Source organism: Nycticebus coucang, chromosome 21 (genome assembly GCF_027406575.1).
Source record: "Nycticebus coucang isolate mNycCou1 chromosome 21, mNycCou1.pri, whole genome shotgun sequence".
NCBI classification, from domain to species: domain Eukaryota; kingdom Metazoa; phylum Chordata; class Mammalia; order Primates; family Lorisidae; genus Nycticebus; species Nycticebus coucang.
The window spans coordinates 53,176,793-53,188,881 of NC_069800.1; the positions used below are offsets into that span (position 1 = coordinate 53,176,793).

General features: G+C 46.8%; 1 protein-coding gene and 1 pseudogene across 4 annotated transcripts in view; both read left to right on the top strand.

Moving 5' to 3' along the window:
* Nucleotides 1-12,089, top strand: part of EYA2 (EYA transcriptional coactivator and phosphatase 2) — a 279,314-nt gene that overhangs the window by 57,844 nt on the left and 209,381 nt on the right. The window lies entirely within an intron of this gene.
* On the top strand, nucleotides 8,419-8,608 carry LOC128574423 (uncharacterized; annotated as a pseudogene).

Genomic DNA, 12,089 nt, shown 5'->3' on the forward strand with positions numbered 1-12,089 from the left:
TTGTGTGTTTTCAAATAGCTATTAGAGAAGAAATGATAAATGTTTGAGGTGACGGATATGCTGATCACCGGCACCTGATCGTTACACATTGTATACGCGTACCAAAATTCACGCTGTATCCCATACATACATACTATTATTATGGGTCAAAAGTCTATTTTCAGAAAGATTGCTATAGTTCATACGGGTGCAGGCATCCTCCTCAGCCCTGGGGGAAAGGCATGGGGACATAAAGAAAGCTAAGACACTTTCCCTGCAGTTTACTTAATCCCTGACAAAATCTGGTATGTTTTCCACAGTGGGAGCATAAACTATGTATCACCTCTTACATGAAGCCTCCCCTGATTGCTCTAGACCGAGTGCGTGTGGGATTCCTCTGGGCCCCACAGAGCCCCACTGACCTCACCACATCCTACCATGTGGCAAAGTCTGATTTCCCCTTGACACTCCTGTAGCAGATGCTGTCAGGGCCCTGCCCACATGCCCACTCTTATCACTTCAGTGCACAGCTGGGGAGAGGGTTTCCAGCTGTCAACAGCTGCACCCCTTTGCCGAATGGCCTTCTCTGGCCACCAGAGGACCCACTTGGCCTGCCTGTCTGCCTGCATTGCAAGTCACAAGGGCGGGGGAATGAATGCCTCTGTCCTCCCACTCCCACCCCACCCCGGATTCGGCCTGCAGCCAATGTCTGACGGGAGCGGGTGTGTAGATACCCCAGCCCGCCCCACCACACCGCCCCCTGGGATGACTCTGAGCTGTGTGTTCTACACTGGTTCCCACTGAGCCCCAGCAGGGCTGAGCACCCGTTGCCCACAGTGGTAACCTGCCTGAGAACGCGCCTGGTATTGGCCCCTCCTCTGCCTCTACTCACTTCCTCTGTCCCCAACAGGATCATCTCCCAAATAAACCATCTGCCCTAGAATCCTCATCTCAGTGTCTGCTTCTAGGGAACCCTCCCCAGATTGGTGTCCTCTCCCATCCTTTCTGGGGGAAGGCTGTGTCCATCTGTCTGTCTCCCCAGAGCCCAGTACAGGAGCTGGTGCAGAGGAAGCGCTCACACTCATTTGTCATTGAAAGAGAAACTCGCTGGGCAGCTGCCGTTTGCTAGGCACTGGGCTAAGCCCTAGGGACCCCAGGCACACGAAACTGACAAGGTCCCTGCCCCACGAGGTCAGATTCTAGACCAGTATTTTTCAACCTTTTTTATCTCTTGGCACACTTGAACCTATAGTTAAACTTCCACGGCACACTTCAATTATGTTAATCAAAGAAAAGAGTAAAAAAAGAATATGTTTACTGTGCTTTGAACTTCCTTTGAAAATAATTAATGATCTTTAAAATTTTTCACAGCACACCTAAGATCCTCTCATGGCTCACAGGCTGGTAATCACTGCTCTAGGACAAGGAAATGAACAAATCCATAAGCGTTAGGTTGTCTTAGTACTCTTGAAGTAGCAAGACAGGGTGATGGGCTGGAGCCAGGGGTCCTCCACGCTCACTGGGGACATTTTTATACATGTTGATGTTTGGCTTTGCCCCCAGAAATGCCTGATTCAGTTGGTCTGAAGTGGGCCCAAGCATCAGTATTTAAAGAAGAGAACTCCCAAGATCCCAAGGTGATTCTAATGAAATACGGAAGTCAGGGGTGGAGGTGAGGATGGGCAGGTGGGGAGTAGCCTTTGGCTAGGCCAGATGGACAAGGGGGAAGAATGTTCTAGGCAGGGGGAATCACGTGCAGGGCCCAGTGCCGGTGCCGAGAGGGACTGATGCCGGGGGTCCTGCAGGACCAAGAGGAAGGGGGTGGGAAGGGATGAGCAGAGGAACTGCCGGTCCTGGGCCGCAGAGCTCTTAAGCCAGTGTGTTCCGACTGCAGGTCTCATGTGTCAGAGTGTCACAGAATCGGCTGGGTGACCCACAGCCAGCAGGGTGGGGGTGAGGGGAGAATCGGAGTAAAAATACCAGAGTGTGTTGAACACGATGAGGTCAGTGTGATTTTTTTGAGACTTTTATTTTGCGTTTTATAAAGGTGTACACTGCACTGCATTGTAAAACGTGTTTCTTTCTGAGACCCAAAGAATTGGAAAGCCACTGTAGTTAGTCCCTGTGAGAGTTTGGAATTTAGCTCAAGGGCAGTGGGGAGCCATTAAAGGGGTTTTAGTGGGGACACGACAAGGTCAGATTTATGTTTAAAATTCTCACTCCAGGAGTGTGGAGGATGGATTGGGGGGACAGTGGAGGTAGAAGGCACCTCGGTCGGCAGAGGGGGACCGTCATTGGAGGTGACACCTGCCATGCACACCTGCCAGGCTTGTGGGAAGTGGAGGACCTGTGAGGGTAAAAGGTTAAGTTTCAAGTTGAGCCTCCAATCCCTCCCTGGCTTGACCCCCAACTTGTCACCTGCCCTGTGACACAGGCATGGGGGACAACAGGCTCTTATTTATTTATTTATTTTTATTTTTATTTTTTTTTGTAGAGACAGAGTCTCACTTTATGGCCATCGGTAGAGTGCCGTGGCCTCACACAGCTCACAGCAACCTCCAACTCCTGGGCTTAAGCGATTCTCTTGCCTCAGCCTCCCGAGTAGCTGGGACTACAGGCGCCCGCCACAATGCCCGGCTATTTTTTGGTTGCAGTTTGGCCGGGGCCGGGCTTGAACCCGTCACCCTCGGTATATGGGGCCGGTGCCTTTTGTAGAGACAGAGTCCCACCCTATGGCCCTTGGTAGAGTGCCATGGCATCACACAGCTCGCAGCAACCTCCAACTCCTGGGCTTAAGCGATTCTCTTGCCTCAGCCTCCCGAGTAGCTGGGACTACAGGCACCCGCCACAACACCCAGCTATTTTTTGGTTGCAGTTCAGCAGGGGCCGGGTTTGAACCCGCCACCCTCGGTATATGGGGCCGGCGCTTTACCGACTGAGCCACAGGCACCGCCCAACAGGCTCTTATTTTAACACTTCCTCTTTTCCAAACACTTTGCTAAATGCTTTCCAGTATTAACTCATTTACCCCCCACAATCACCCCATTGGTAGGTACTGTTATGATCTCCATTTTATAGATAAGAAGACTGAAGCCCAAAAAGAATAAGTTACTTACCCAAGGTTATAGCTGTCATCAAGTTGCATCGCTGGTGCTGTAGGCAGGCAGTGCAGCTCCAGAGTCCGTGTTCTCCGGCATCTGTAGCAGTTTGACTATAAGGGGTAATAATGGACTTCCAAGGGTGGTGGCTCATGCCTGTAACCCCAGCACTTTGGGAGGCCAAAGCAGAAGGATCACTTGAGGCCAGGAGTTTGAGACCAGCCTGAGCAACATGGTGAGATTCCATCTCTAAAAATATAAAATAGTAGCCAGGCATGGTGGTGCACACCTATAGTCTCAGCTACTAGGAGGCTGAGGCAGGAAGATCACTCAAGCCCAGGATTTCAAAGCTGCAGTGAGCTATGATGAGGCCGCGGCACTGCAGCCTGAGGACAGAGCAAGACTCCCTCTCTGGAAAAAAACAAAACAAACAATAGACTGAATGCTGTGAGGATTCAGTGAATCCTTAAAGCAGTGATGACTAGATGGGCTTAAGCAGTGCCAGATAAGTGTGACTTATCTGTGCTACTGCGGCTCCCCTATTTACAATAGGTAAGTAGCAGAGTGGGGTTCAAAGCTACACAGTCCCAGAGAACATCAGGACTATCAGGGTTCAAATCTGCCTCCACCACTTGCCCCCTGGGTTGCAGAAGTGTGGCATCAGCACTGACCCCGGTGATTAGGTCCCTTGCATCCAGCACTTAGAAGCAAGCCTGGCTCAAAGGAGTAGGGCACTGGCCCCATATGCTGGAGGTGGCGGGTTCAAGCCCAGCCCCGGCCAAAAACTGCAAAACAAAAAGAAGCAAGCCTGGCCTGCAGTGGTAGCCCCTCTCCACCAAGTGTGAGTGAGAGATCCTATTGCTCTGGGTCAAACGGGAACACAGGTGCCAAGGCTGAGGTTCAAACCCACCACCAGCTTGCTTCTGAACAGCTAAAGCCCGGCTTACAAGGGGCCACAACACCCGGTTTGGTTTCTCTCTGGCCTCGTAAGTCTTTAATTTCTTCTACTCACTTCTGACCTCCAGCAGAGGACCCAAATTCCAGCCCATGGGGGCATCAGAGGCCCTGGATACCCCAGAGCCCAGGCCCACAGCCTTACAGCAGGGGGCACCTGAGGCAGCGCTGGACAATCACAGCCCCCAAGTGGATACCCTAGTGCCTGACCCTGGGCCCCCTTGCCTCCCGCTCCAAGCCTTCTCCCATCATGGAGAATTGTTTTCCTTGGAGTGGGGTGGAGACAGGTGACCCCACCTGGCTGGTTCGGGCCCCGGCTTGTTCAGCCTTTCAGACACTCGTGCTTCCGTGAGGTTGGCACGGCCTAGGCAGCCTTGGCTTTCATCCACCCTGCTGTTCCCTGCAAGTACGAGTGGCCCTTTCTAGAATGTGTTTGTCCAGTCAAGGTTGACAAACTCCCCAACCAATGTCTGTTGACTTTTGTGGGAAGTTCTGGCTACCTGGCTGCCACAGATGTTTTCTCTCCAGCCTTGTCTTCTCTTGTGGGTGTGGAGGCAGCGGAGGGGGGCAGGGGAACTGGCTGTGTTCGCAGAAGCCCGTGTCGGAGGAGAAAGCTGGTGCCGGTGTTGGCTGGACTAGGCAAGTGAAGGAATTGAAATTCCACGGATGTAGGACTGATGATTCTTTGGGGAACTTTAAAATACAGTATCTGAATGAACTCTTCTGGACAACCAGCATATGACCAGGGCAACCTCTTACAATATTCTGAATTTTGTTCATTCATTCATTCACTCATGCATTCATTCAACACATATTTATTCAGCACAAATTCTGTGCCAAGCACTGTTCTAGACCCAAGGGCTAGAGTGGGAAGAATTTAGTTCTATATAATCTTACCCTCATCAGGTGTGCTAAGGTCTCAAGCAACACTGTCCCATAAAAATGTAATACTCATTACAAATGCAAACCGTATATACAATTTAATATTTTCTAAACCACATTAAAAATATTTTTAAAACATCTTATTTAACCTAATATGCCAACAAATATTATCATTTCAATACATAATTGATACTTTTAAGATTACTAATGCGTTTTTTTACCTTTTTGTGTGTGTCGAACTTTTGAGAGCTGCGTATGTGTTTGAACGCGTGTCAGTTTGGACTGGCCACATTTCAAGCCATGCCTACTGGAAACAGTCTGAAGAGACACAGCATTGTAATAACTAAATACTCAGCCATAATTCCAATGGAAATAAATGCCGTAAATGACAAGTTCAGGGTGCAGTGAAAACTAATCCAGTAGGGGAGGGTGGAGGTGGTGGTTAGTGTATCAGGGAAGGCTTCCTGGAGGCAGAGACCTGAGGGTGGGGGAAGAGATGAGCCACAACTCTGGTGCAGAGCAGCACACTGCTTATAATGACAGCTGGCACTGGGAGAGTCAGCTGCTGCTTGCACAGTGATCTCACTCATCTGGATTGGATGTATCAGATGCCCCCAAGACAGCCCCTGCTGGTGGCATAGCCATAAGCCATTGTCCCTCCTTCTAGGCCAACAGAAACCCCTTCTTGCCTGCCTGGCCATGTGCTGGGCCTAAGGGGATGAAGGATGGTTAGGCTAAGCCTCTTGGCAGTGATTGGTCTGGGCCTGGCCATGAGATCTGGTCTGTCCAAGGAGACATGGAGGCATCTGCCGGAGGATGCTGGTTGACACGTTCCTCCCAGATAAAATGAAGGGGCACGGAGGGAAGCCCCTTTTCTCCTTCCTTTCTTCCCGATTTGGGTAGAAAGGGTTGGGTTTCTTGGAGCTGTGGTCTATGACATCTTGGGACTGTAGGGGGAGGCCCAGAGATACACAAGGTGCTCACCAAGGGCCTTGACATTGTCGCCCTCCCTGGAATGCCCTTGCCAGACATCTTAGCAATTGTAATAATGAAGGTCTGTGTGTTTCACTGTAACGTGCTTCGTGTGGAATGAACCCAAGAATAGCAAATGGAAGCACACAGTAGGTTCTTTGTAATGTTTGTTAAACAAATAAATTAGTTAAAGCCTTATGATTATCTATGCGTAATCCACCTTGATTAGATTACGATTATCTGTACATCATCTAACTCTTTTTCTTTTAGATTTCTGTTTCTCTCTTTCTTCCCTGTCTTTGTTTTTACTGTTCATTTTGTTTGTTCTTAATTATGTTGTTTAGTGGGGTTTTTCTATTACTTTTTTTTTTTTTTTTTTTAGCATGGATTTGTTTTTACTACTCTGGAAATTCCAGACCCTGGGAATTCTTCAGCACTGCTGTCAGCATTTGGGGCTAAAGCTGGGCTAACCTAACTCAGGAGTCTCAAGTCTATTTTAGTAATTCCCTTGGCCTGTTTCACCCCCACAATGCATTCTTTTGGGGGTTGTTTAATTTATCCCATCAGGTTCTGGCAGGATGTCAAACCTGGCCAAGGGGACGTGCTCAGGTCTGTTGAGTTTGGGCTTCATTTAGGATTTGAAGTTCCCTTTGTGAACAAACATCATCGTACTCTAATTTATTATTCAATGGAAGGGGTCAGGGGACTGCTGAGGTCCTAAAGGTTCCAAAATATAACCCTGCAACTGGGGTTATGGGTACTGGACCATAAAAGTTACCTGTGCTGTTCCCACCTCCAAGGCTATTTTTATAAAACGTATCTCATGTCCTTCTCTTGGATCCTCTGATCTGCAGCATGATATTGAAAACAAATCAACTCAGGGAGTGTTTGCTTGACGTGCTAACTTTGACGACACCAACTGCCGTTCTTTGTGTAGAGTCAATTCTGAGATTGCTGTAGTTAAACGTGATTGAAGCCGAGTGAAAGCATTCAGCAAAATCCAGAGTGCGTGCCAACTGATATTTTTCTCAAGTGGCTGCGATTTTGTTGAAACTTCCTCTGTTTCCATTTCTCTACTGGCCTATGTTGTAAAAATTAGAGTGTTCTACGTAAGTGTGTGTGCAAATAGAGGAGAGGTTCTCCACCAGGATTCATTTCGACCCCAGGGGACCTTTGGCAAGGTCTGGAGACATTTTTGGTTTTATAATTAGGAGAGAGGACAGTTGCTCACTGGTAACCAGTGTGCAGAGGGGCCAGGGATTCTGCTGAACAGCCTGAGGTGCACAGGTCAGCCTGAACAGCAAGGAATCACCCAGCCCAAAAATCTTGGTAGTGCTAAAGTTGAGAAATCTTGAGATAGATAGATGTTCATTGCATCATTGATTAAAATAGCAAAAAAAATTAAAATAGCAAAAACAAACCTGTAAATAGCCTGAATGTCTGTCAGTTGGGAAATGATTAAATAAGGTTTGATGCATCTTTCAGTGAAATTTGATGCAGCTGTTAAAAAGAACCAGGTGAGGGCGGCACCTGTGGCTCAGTGGGTAGGGCGCCGGCCCCATTTACTGAGGGTGGCGGGTTCAAACCCAGCCCTGGCCAAACTGCAACGAAAAAATAGCTGGGCTTTGTGGCGGGCGCCTGTAGTCCCAGTTACTTGGGAGGCTGAGGCAAGAGAATCACCTAAGCCCAGGCATTGGAGGTTGCTTTGAGCTATGGGATGCCACAGCACTCTACCGAGGGTGATAAAATGAGACTCTGTCTCTACAAAAAAAAAAAGAAAAAGAAAAAAAAGAACCAGGTGAATTTATGTATACTGATGTTGAAAATTGTCTACAATGTATGTTTAAATGGGAGTAAAAACATATACAACAGAGCTTTTATTAAAATAAATTAATATCTGGGGCGGCACTTGTGGCTCAGTGAGTAGGGCGCCGGCCCCATATGCTGAGGGTGGCGGGTTCAAACCCAGCCCCGGCCAAACTGCAACAAAAAATAGCTGGGCGTTGTGGCAGGTGCCTGTAGTCCCAGCTGCTCGGGAGGCTGAGGCCAGAGAATCGCGTAAGCCCAAGAGTTAGAGGTTGCTGTGAGCTGTGTAACGCCACGGCATTCTACCGAGGGCCATAAAGTGAGACTCTGTCTCTACAAAAAAAAAAAAATTTAATTAATTAATTAATTAATATCTGTTTGGGGATATTAAGGATTTGTAGACATAATAATCATATCATGGCCATGTTTTCAAAAGTGTTTTGGGGGAGGCACCGGTGGCTCAAAGGAGTAGAGCGCTGGCCCCTAACCCGGAGGTGGCAGGTTCAAACCCCACCCCGGCCAAAAACTGCAAAAAAAAAAAAAAGTTTTTGTTTTTAGGGGTTCGTACTGAAATATTTACAAATGAAATGATATTGGGGCGGCACCTGTGGCTCAAAGGAGTAGGGCGCAGGCCCCATGTGCCAGAGGTGGCAGGTTCAAACCCAGCCCGGGCCAAAACTGCAAAAAAAAAAAAAAAAGAAATGATATTGTGGGATTTGCTTCAAAATACTATGAGAAAGACTTACTATTAGTAGAGGAGTTTCTCTGAATTTGTAGAGCATCAGCAACCATGAGAAGGAGGAGCAGAGCTCTCTCCTGAGCAAGAAGCTGGCTCTGCTGCAGATACCATCTGCCATGGATGATCATTCTTCTCTTCCTTCAGGAGAGTAAGAGGAAGAAGATGTAGTCTAAGAGTTTCCCATTAAAAAAAAAAAAAATACCATGAGAAAGGAAAGTAGATGAGATGGAAATGGGGCAGGATCGGCCATGGGTTGGTTGTCTTTGGAATTAAGTGATGTGTTTAGGGAAGTTAATTGGATGAATCTGGGTATTTTTGTGTATGTTTGGAATTACCTATAATATAAAGTTGCTACATACACACATAAATTCATTGAAGAAAATCTTGTAGGAGATAATAGATAGAGAGAGAGAGAGAGAGATACAGATTTGGCTCTGTGTAACCGAGAACTTAAATAGTAGCGTATAAATAACTATGCTGCCCTCTCGCTCATTGTCCAAGACAGCTCTCCACCATAGTGCATTTCATCAAAGAAGAATGGAGAGAGAGGAAGAAGGTTCACCCCATTCTTCTTAGGACACGATTTGCATGTTGCATGCATCACTTTTGATCCCATCTTATTGACTGTATTTAGTGACGTGACCACAACCCAACTGCAAAGGAGGCTGGGAAATGTCGTCTTTATTCTGGGGGGCTGCCCACCCTGCTAAGGATCAGAAGTTCTTTTATTGTAAAAGAAAGAGAGAAGAGAAAGAATGCTGGAGGTCACATAACAATCCCTACCGTGGTGTATCTCAAACTTGGAAGGATGATTAATGCACAGCTGTGGGACTGTGGGGGGTTTATCTTTTTGTCTCACATGTTGCTCTGATCAACAATTTCCCCATGAGCATGTATTATTTTTCTTTCATGAAAAATAACTAAATCTAAAAAATGTTCTTCATAAATGGTGCGTGCGTATTTCTTGTATATAATGCAATGAGGTTATGGTGCCCTTTGTCAATATTCATTCCACTGATATTTGGTGGCTGACTAGGTAGGGTCAGTTACAACTGCTATCGTAGATGGTAAGGATGCAGCAGAGAACATGACAAAGCCCTCCCCCCAGAGAGCGAACAAGTAGAGGTACAGCACATTTTAAGATAGTGGACAGAGGGCAGCGCCTGTGGCTCAGTGAGCAGGGCGCCGGTCCCATATACTGAGGGTGGCGGGTTCAAACCCGGCCCCGGCCAAACGCAACAAAAAAATAGCCGGGCGTTGTAGCGGGCGCCTGTAGTCCTAGCTACTCGGGAGGCTGAGGCAGGAGAATCACCTAAGCCCAGGAGTTGGAGGTTGCTGTGAGCTGTGTGATGCCACAGCACTCTACCGAGGGCAATGAAGTGAAACTCTGTCTCTACAAAAAGAAAGATAGTGGACAGAATTGTAAATACAAATAAAGCAGGTCTGCTGGGAGCTGTGGCTCACACCTGTGATCCTAGAACTCTGGGAAGCTGAGATGGGTGGATCGCCTGAGCTCAGGAGTTGGAGACCAGCCTGAACAAGAGCCAGACCCCGTCTCTAAAAACCAGCCGGGTGTTGTGGCGGGCACCTGTAGTCCCAGCTACTTGGGAGGCTCAGGCAGGAGGATTTTCCTCCTGGAGCCCAGGAATTTGAGGTTTCTGTGAGCTATGACGCCACAGCACTCTACCAAGGGTAACAAAGTGAGACTCTGTCTCAAAAAAAACAAATAGAAATAAAAGTTCATGGGACAGAAAGTGGGAGGATGTTTAGGGGGAAGGGAGGGAGTTTGATAATGTCCCCAAGAAAGCCATCTTCGAGGAGGGGACAGTTGAGAAAATACCTGAATGAAGTGTAGAAAGGAGCCAGATGGAAAAGGATTTGTGGTGGAAGGAACATCAAGTATAAAAACAATGAGGTGGGGGCGGCGCCTGTGGCTCAAGGAGTAGGGTACCGGTCCCATATGCCAGAGGTGGCAGGTTCAAACCCAGCCCCGGCCAAAAACCACAAAAAAATAAAAATTAAAATAAAAAAATAAAATCTGTATATTGATTTAAAAAAAAAAACAAAACTATGAGGTAGGAACCAACTCACCAGCAAAGAGGGCAGTGTCCCCGCAGGATAGGTGAAAGGTCACAACTCCCAGGAGGTAAGATTGGAGGGGTGGACAGGGCTGCAGGGTAGATGTTATATTGGGCCATTTGAGTATTACACTCAAGTTGTTATGATCAAAAAGTGTTTTTTCTAATTATTTTTAATTATTTTCAAAATAATTAGGGAATGTGGAATGTGGAAAAACATTCCACTGGCACAGTGTCACCTAGTGAAATCAGATCTATGCCTTGTTCCAGCCCTGCCTATCATTAGCTGTGGACCTGCGGAGACTTAATTTCATATGTTGGCCTCTTCGCTTCATCAGTCCTAAGGGTGAAGAGAGTTCACTCTGTATCCTGTTCTGTTCTAAGAACCCTAGAAGTAGGAAGTCATTTCTTCTTCACAACCACCCTAAGAGGTGGGTACCATTTTTTATCCCCATGTGCCTAGTGAGAAAATTGAGGCAGAAAAGTCAACCAAGATCCCACACCACCAGTAAGTAGCAAAGTGGGATTTGAAGTCGAGAGACTACAGCTGGCTCTGCCCACCTAGTAGTCTGGTTGAGAGAGTGAAACAAAGAAAGCTTTGTGAAAGCAGTTTGCAAGAAGGTAAATGCTAAACAATTGTATTAATATTATTGCAACATTCTCAACCTCTCTCTTCTTTATAAGTGTGCTTTTTAAAGTTTCTAAACCCCTGATATGATAATTAATTCAGGCCAGGAGCATTAGTGAATGAAACCACTGGATCAAAAGTTGACAGGGTACTTCATAATGGAATAAATAGGATGTTGCCACCTGAAGCCACAAGGCCCTGACTGTCATCACTAGGAGGGAGACACCTGTGTGCTGTGGACCTCCTGATGTGACACAGTGCCACTTCCTTACTGTCCTCCCTCCAATTAATCTGACCCTAATCACATTTTAAAGCTGATTTATGGGAAATACAATGGAAAGAGAAGTACATTAACAAGGCTATTAAGAACCAGACAAATATTGATATATTCTATGGGACAGCTAACTAGTTTCTTCAACTTGTCAATAGTCTATATAAAAAGGAGGAAGAGTCTATTCTAGACTAAATACCGTAGGACTTCCATAGTTGACCACCTCCCTAAGTTGACCTATTTTCCTAGCTGAACATACACCACATGTCTGTATCAGTACAATAGGCCCAGTTCCTTATGTTGACCACCTCCACGTGTTGGGCAGTCCATTGAGTGGTCGACTTACAGAGGTTCTACTGTAACCATGAGAGGCACAATAACCGAATCTAACATATGGACTTTGTTTAGAACTTGAATCTAATAAACCACCCTTAAAGTGGTGTGCTGCCACAATTGAGGAAAGTCGAATATGAACTGTGTTCAAGACGGTACAAGGAATTACTGTGAGTTTTATTAGGTGAGATAATAGAAATGTCCACATTTTTAAATGAAATATGGTATTCACTGAGAAGATGCCTGGCCTCCTCTGGTTGCTCAGGGAGACAGGGGGTATGGCTTCGGGATATCCAGGGATGGGCCTTATTGTTGCCAAAAAAAAAAAAATATGGCTGCTACTCTGTGC